The 6,467-nt window shown below is 49.7% G+C and overlaps 1 long non-coding RNA gene across 1 annotated transcript; it reads right to left on the bottom strand.

The window, feature by feature from the left end:
* Positions 1–241: 241 nt before the first annotated feature.
* Positions 242–4,797, bottom strand: LOC309848860. Its single transcript, XR_014303342.1, has 3 exons — positions 4,570–4,797; positions 1,822–1,911; positions 242–625 (listed from the first exon to the last, which is right to left on the bottom strand). It is a non-coding gene; the product is annotated as an uncharacterized lncRNA (long non-coding RNA).
* Between the last annotated feature and the right edge of the window lie 1,670 nt (positions 4,798–6,467).

Raw genomic sequence — 6,467 nt, 5'->3', positions numbered from 1 at the left:
AGATTTCAAGTACAAATCCTGGCTCTGCTACTCACTGGCTGGGCAATTTGGATGAGTTAATTAGCCTCTCTGTTCGTGCCTCAGTTTCTTCATCTGTAAAGTGGGTTACTGTAGGAATAAAAGTTGTCTAAGTATGAAGTACTTGGCACATGGTAAACATTTAGTTTAACTACATTATTAGTGTCAGTATCATTTTCACTACTCTTATTAGTAGTAGAACCCAACTCACGTAAACATTAAAAACATATAACACAGGAAGTTTATTAGAAAAACAATGAATTATTTTATAGACTCTAAGGATTAGGCTTTAAGAAGGCATGAACCAGGCCAGCTCCAGGAGCCTCAGGGAAGAGGCTGCCCAGGATGTTCTCACCCTTCTTCTTTCTGCCTTTCTCTATTCTTTGTTCTCATGATAAAATATAGGGTTTTTCCTCTTTCATGCTACATGCTCATCACCATTTGGCTGTGGCCCGGCTCCACACCATCTCACCCAGGGAATCGGTCTGACAATCGGTGTTGCCAAAGAGAAGAGAGAAGGAAGACCGGCAGACCAGCCAGTCTGCTGAAAGCTGCTGCTCAAAACAGGGACCCCCGTCACAATGCGTCCTGCGTTCCGTGGCAGAGCCTGAGAGCAATAGGGTGGAAATGTACAATCCTGTGGCAGGAGTTGGGGGCATCGCCAGCAGAAGAAGAGTTAGACATCTATGGCAAGAGCCATTGAAAAGACTCTCTTCAGTTGGACCATATACACAGAGCGCTGTGGAAGGAGAGATGCAGCCTCCCAACAAAAATGGAGTGAAGAAGAACCCTATGTGTGTTTTCTAGGGGAATTGTATGCCAAAATGCCACACACACACACACACACACACACACACACACACACACTTCAGAGGGGACATGGATAAAAAGAAACAAGAAAGCTGACTCACTGTGGGATGCCTGGGTGGCTCAGTCAGCAGACCCCGCAACTTTTAATCTTGGGGTTGTGAGCTGGAGACCCACCTTGGGTATAGAAATGACTTTAAATCTTTTGGGGTGCCTGTGTGGCTCAGTTGGTTAAGCCTCTGCCTTTGGCTCAGGTCACGATCCCCGGATACTGGGATGGAGCCTCACACAGGGCTGCCTGCTCAGTGGGGAACCTGCTTCTCCCTCTACCCCACCCCTACGCTCTGTCTGTCTCTCTCTCTTTCAAATGAATAAAATAAAATCTTTAAATAAAATTAAATCTTTAAAAAAAAAAGCAAAGAAAGAAAGCTGATTCACCAGATCAAAATTCACGAATGAAGATAATCTGACTGGCAGCAGGGAAGCCACATTAGTGATTAGAAATATTTAGAATAGGCAGTTAGACATGCTTGAAATCAAAGGTTACCATAAAAAGGATATGAGAATCTCAGAAAGACATTCATTGGGGGGATATTGTTATGTGGGGAGAATGTTGTCTCTCAGGGGGCCAGAGCTGTCCTGAGAACATTCTGGTCCAGACTCAGGACCAGGATCTGGAGAAACCAGGTGGATTTAAGCTTTCTCATGAGCAGCCAGGCTACACAATCAGGAACTCAGCTGGATCTAGAGAGTGGACCCAAGGAAGGAGTGAAACCAGAGACAATAGGCAGACACGTTCAGCGCCAAGACTGAGGTGGCCCAGCCAGGCAATCCCACGGTGCCCTATGATGCGTCTTCCCGTCCGCAGTCTGCGCTCCAAATTTCCATTCTGCTCCAGAACAGCTCTAGGACTCAGAACAACTGACCCAGCATGCACCACTGAAATATGTCAAAGAGAAGAAGGGAAAAGAATGAAACTGCAGAAATTCTACTCACAGAGAAATCCCTGAGCCCCTCGTGAGGTGGCTGAGGACTGCCCAGGCACAGAAGAGGTTCTTTGGTTTTCTTTCTGTTGTTTTGAGGGGTCTTGATCCAGGACCATGCAAAGAGAAAGGGAGAATAATAATAATACTGATTTCCTTGACAAATATTTATTGTCTGCGGTGTTCAAGGAGCCGAGGGTACGGCAGTGAGCAAAAACGCAAAATTGTGTGATCTCGTGGAATTTGCTTCCTAACCGGGAAAAACTGACAAAAAGAATTAGTGTGGTATGTATGATATCGGAGAGTTGCATGTCCTATCGAGCAAATAAAGGATGAAGACTGCAAGTGGCTGGGAAAAAGTTGAGATGTTAAGAACAGAGGTCATGGAACCCTTTGCCAAGAGGCTGATGCTTGATTACAGACCTAGAGGAAGTGGGGAGGGAACCATTTGTGCGTCTGGGGACACGCAGCCCCAGACAGAGAAACAGGACAAGCAAAGGCCCTCAGGTAGAGCCCACCTGCTGTGTTGAGGCACAAGGAGGTGATGAAAGTGGGTGGGCTTAGCAAGGGGAGAACAGAGGAGATGGGGGGTGGGGTGTACATTGTGTGGGCATTGGCTGTCCCATTCCAGGACCTTGCAGTGACCCCCTGAGATCTGCTGTTGTTAACCCCAGGGAGACCAAGTTACAGGGCCGGTACGTGAAGGTGTCAAGACACACTCGTGAGTGTGTGGCTCCGAAGTCCATGCTGTTCCTACTACTCCGTGCCCACGTCCCTCCTGCCACTCTTGGGGGATGAGGAGTGTGAGCGTGGGAGCTAGCTCCATGCACACCCCCGTGTGACCCTGGGCCACTTCCTTCACCTCTGTGAGCCTCAGTTTCTTACCTGTAAAATGAGTCTGCTAGTTCTGCCTAGGATTGTCGCAGGACTGGGTAAGACACCGAGTGGGCAATGGGCCAAGTACGCTTGTGTGTTTCTAAGCTACTCTGGGGCTTTTTGCCCATTGCATTAAATTTAAAAAAATCTTTTTTTTTTAATTTATGATTCACACATATATATGGGTGCACAAAGAACTCAAACCAGACCATAAAAAGAAATAGAAAGAACAAAAGGACAGAAACAGAGCCTCAGAAATGGGAGATGTGACTAAGAAGGAAGCGGAGCAGGAGGTCCTGAGCAAGCCGGCAGGCGGGGGTCCCAGAATGGGGACGCATACCCTCGGGAGGATAGGACAAGCCTGACAAAGACGACAGAGACAGACCGTGCTGGGTGCAGACACCGAGCGCACTTTGCATTCCTGGCCCACACAGGGCCCTTCCTGTTGTGCCAAGGTTATCCAGTCTCGGGAGTCCCCCTGGAGCGGCCACACCTGTCCTCTTTTGCTTCTGCAGCTCTGCTCTCCCCAGCAGTCAAGGGCCACAGGGCAGGCTCACAGGGATCTGCATGCTTCCGGTTGTCTGTGTGTTCCCCGGCAAAGATATGCAGAAGTCCAACAAACATCCAGTCTCCTACTGCTGCGGCTGGAATGTTTGTGTCCCTCCAAATTCATATGTTGAAATCCTAACCCTCCAAAAGGGATGGTATTTAAAGGTGAGACCTTTGGGAGGTGCCTAAGTCACGAAGGTAGAGTCCTCCGGAAGGGGATGGGTGCCCTCATACCAGAGGCCCCGGAGAGCTCCCCACCCCCATAGCCATTGTGAGCCTGCAAGGATACAGCCAGAAGCCTGGCATCTGGAAGAGGGCTCCCACCAACCATGCTGCACCCTGATCTTGGACTTCCACTGCTCTTCCTAAGTCACCCAGGCTGTGGGACTCTATCACAGCCCAAACAGGACCCAGACACCGACCCAGCTGCCCTCACTCTGAACTTGGGGAAGACTACGGGATGAAGACTCCCTTCCTAGCAGGTCAGAGACTGAGACTGTCAAGGGAAAGGGTGTGAGCACCATCACAATCATCAAATGCCCACACGAGGAGCATTGTGAGATGCTTGTGTCTAAGGACACACCGCTGAGGCTAAAATTGAACACAGGTGCAAGGGAGAAGCGCTTGAAAGAGACGCAGGGAAATGAGGGGTTGTGTGTGTTCTGCTCACTGTACTTAGCAGGCGTCGTGCACACTCTGCCTGAGAGAGAGAGACTGCGTCACTGTTAACTGACAGCCGCTGCAGCTGGGAAGGGTGCAGGTCAGCCCTGGGCTAGCCCACCGTCCAGCCAGGGCCAACACCCTCTCCAAGAAACTGCCCAGATGTGGGGGCGGGTGCACCTGGGTGGGACGATGACTGAGGAACGCCGTGCCTCCTGGCTTCAACTGGAATTCACCCCAAAGACAGCTACCTGTCCAAAAGCCTACTTGCATTTCAGCAAAATTGCGCCATGGAAGGTTCCTAAGCTTACATTCTGCCTTTCCAGTGAGACTCCTTGCCATAGGAGTTTTCATTTTTAAAACAAATCATCATTATTCTGCCAAGAACATTGTAATCACAAGAAACGCTTAAAAAAGAAAAGAGCGTTCTGACCGCGTTTTGATTCTTTCTTTCAGATTCATGTCATCTTACACCCAACAGCCTAAGATCCAAATTAAGTAGAAGCTGGTGTCCTTTGTTAAAGGAGCCATTAGTGTTCATTACCAGGTGTCCTTCTCCCAAAGCACAAGTTCCCTTGTTAGGGGCCCGATGACTGCTTTGTAACACACACTAGTTACACTTCAGAACAATAGCTGCGTTCTCATGTCAAGACCCACCAAGCGGCTGCGACTTTACCTCCTTCCGCGAGCACAGACGTTTCGGGAATGTGACAGAAGACATGGGTCTCTGGATCAGAGATGAGAGAGTGTTATTCACAGCAGCCTCACCTCACAGTGCGGTCAGCATCTCTACACCAGTTCCCCGCCCCGAGTCTGCAGAGCAACGTGATGCGCCTGGATAGGTGATGAGTACCCCTTGGAGGGTGGGGGGAACAGCGGCAGAGGAACCCAGGGCCAAGGGCCAGCACTTCCTGAACGAGCAGAAACCCTTGTAGCAAGCCGATGACAAGCCACGCCCCCTGCTCCTGGAGAGCGAACAGTTGCACCATTGTCCGGCAGGAACACACCTTGACCTGCTTAGTGTGTGTGACCGGCTCAGGAGCCGCTGGGCGTCAGGAGAGGGGTAGCCCCGCCATCTGGCGTGCACGGCGAGAACACGCAGGCGTGTTCCCGCCCATGCATCTGCCTCCCCAACGCCTTCTTCTAGTCAAGCGATCTCTTCTCCAATCATTCCATCGTATGGTAACTTTCTGTAATGTCCACGCTACTTCGTAGACAACAGAGATTCTGGCCTGAGAACCGTGTCTCCCAGGCAACCCATCTCTCTCTCTCTCCCTCAGGAATATAACACTTCTCAGAAGAGCACATTAAAATTAAATATAAAACCGAGGCTTTTGCCTTCTATTCATAAGCGTGGCCTGTGCTGACTTCATTTACAGAGTCACTGAGGCCAAAATAGGTTCTTGTTTTATGGCACTGGGAGCGGGGTGGGCTGGGGATGGAGGGGGGAGCTGTGTATTCCCTGTCTTTACATGTAGCTCTCGAAGCAGATGACTAAGGAAAGTGTTGGGTGGTAGGTATGTTAGGATATCTATTAACAACACAGCTCACAAATACTTTTCAAATGTCATTAGACATTTTTCCTCTAAGCATGGTTGAACTTTAGGGGTGCACTGTGGGATTCTGTTACACAAGTGGGCAGTTCATTAACGTGTCTTTTATTTTTCTGCATTTTGATGCTTTGACATGTGGGGCCTTGCTGGCCCTAGAGAGACTGATCACCACTCCCAGGGCCAATCAAGTCCTAGAGCTAGGGAACCAGCCCAGGAACATGCATCTCAAGTGCAAACCAGCTAATGAGAACCCACACCTTCTCACCTTCTGTTATTGGGGCCCTACACTCTGGGCCACAATCCACCTATACCAATCACCCCAGAGCCAAGTACCAGACAACAAGGGACAGCTGTATGCCCCCAAGCTTGTCGAAATTACTCAAACTAGCCAATCCTAAACCTGCTTCCTGTGCCTTACCTGTTCCTTCCAGTGGAAACTACCATGAAGACCCTTGCTCTCCAGTTCTCTCCTCTCCTCCCTCTGTCTCCTGATCAACCCTGGTGCTTCCCTGTGTGGCCCTGCTTGGTATGGCACGCCTTCTCTTCCTAAAAACTGGGTCTAATCAATTTTCTTTCAAGGGTAGTCATCTCCATTGGCCTTACTGTGCCCCAAGTTTCCTGTGAAGACGCTATGTTCAAGACAGGCAGTAACATTTGCACTTGGCCTCTGAGTGAGAGGAGAGAATCCAGTGTTGTGTTCAAGTCTCCTGCTTCTCTACAGGTGCAACAGAGAGCTTTGCTCACCTTGCATTTAGATACCACAGAGATCCAGATGTTATATGCAGCTATCCACCTGGCAGCTCCTGGGTGTTCCAGAGGTAGCTCTCCCCGCACTGTACCAAACAGAGCCCTAAGGCTCCCTGGAAATATGCGCACGCACGCACACGCACACGCACATACACGCGCGCGCTTACAGTCTATTCCTGTCTTCATATGTGGCATCTCCATTCATGAAGTCGCTTAAGCCAGAAAATGTGTTGTCATCCTTGACCCTTCTTCTTCTTCCATTCCAATCTAACCC

This window comes from Mustela nivalis (assembly GCF_964662115.1).
Source record: "Mustela nivalis genome assembly, chromosome: 15".
NCBI classification, from domain to species: Eukaryota; Metazoa; Chordata; class Mammalia; order Carnivora; family Mustelidae; genus Mustela; species Mustela nivalis.
The sequence above is the reverse complement of the archived record's forward strand: the minus strand, read 5'-3'. Positions and strand labels throughout refer to the sequence as shown.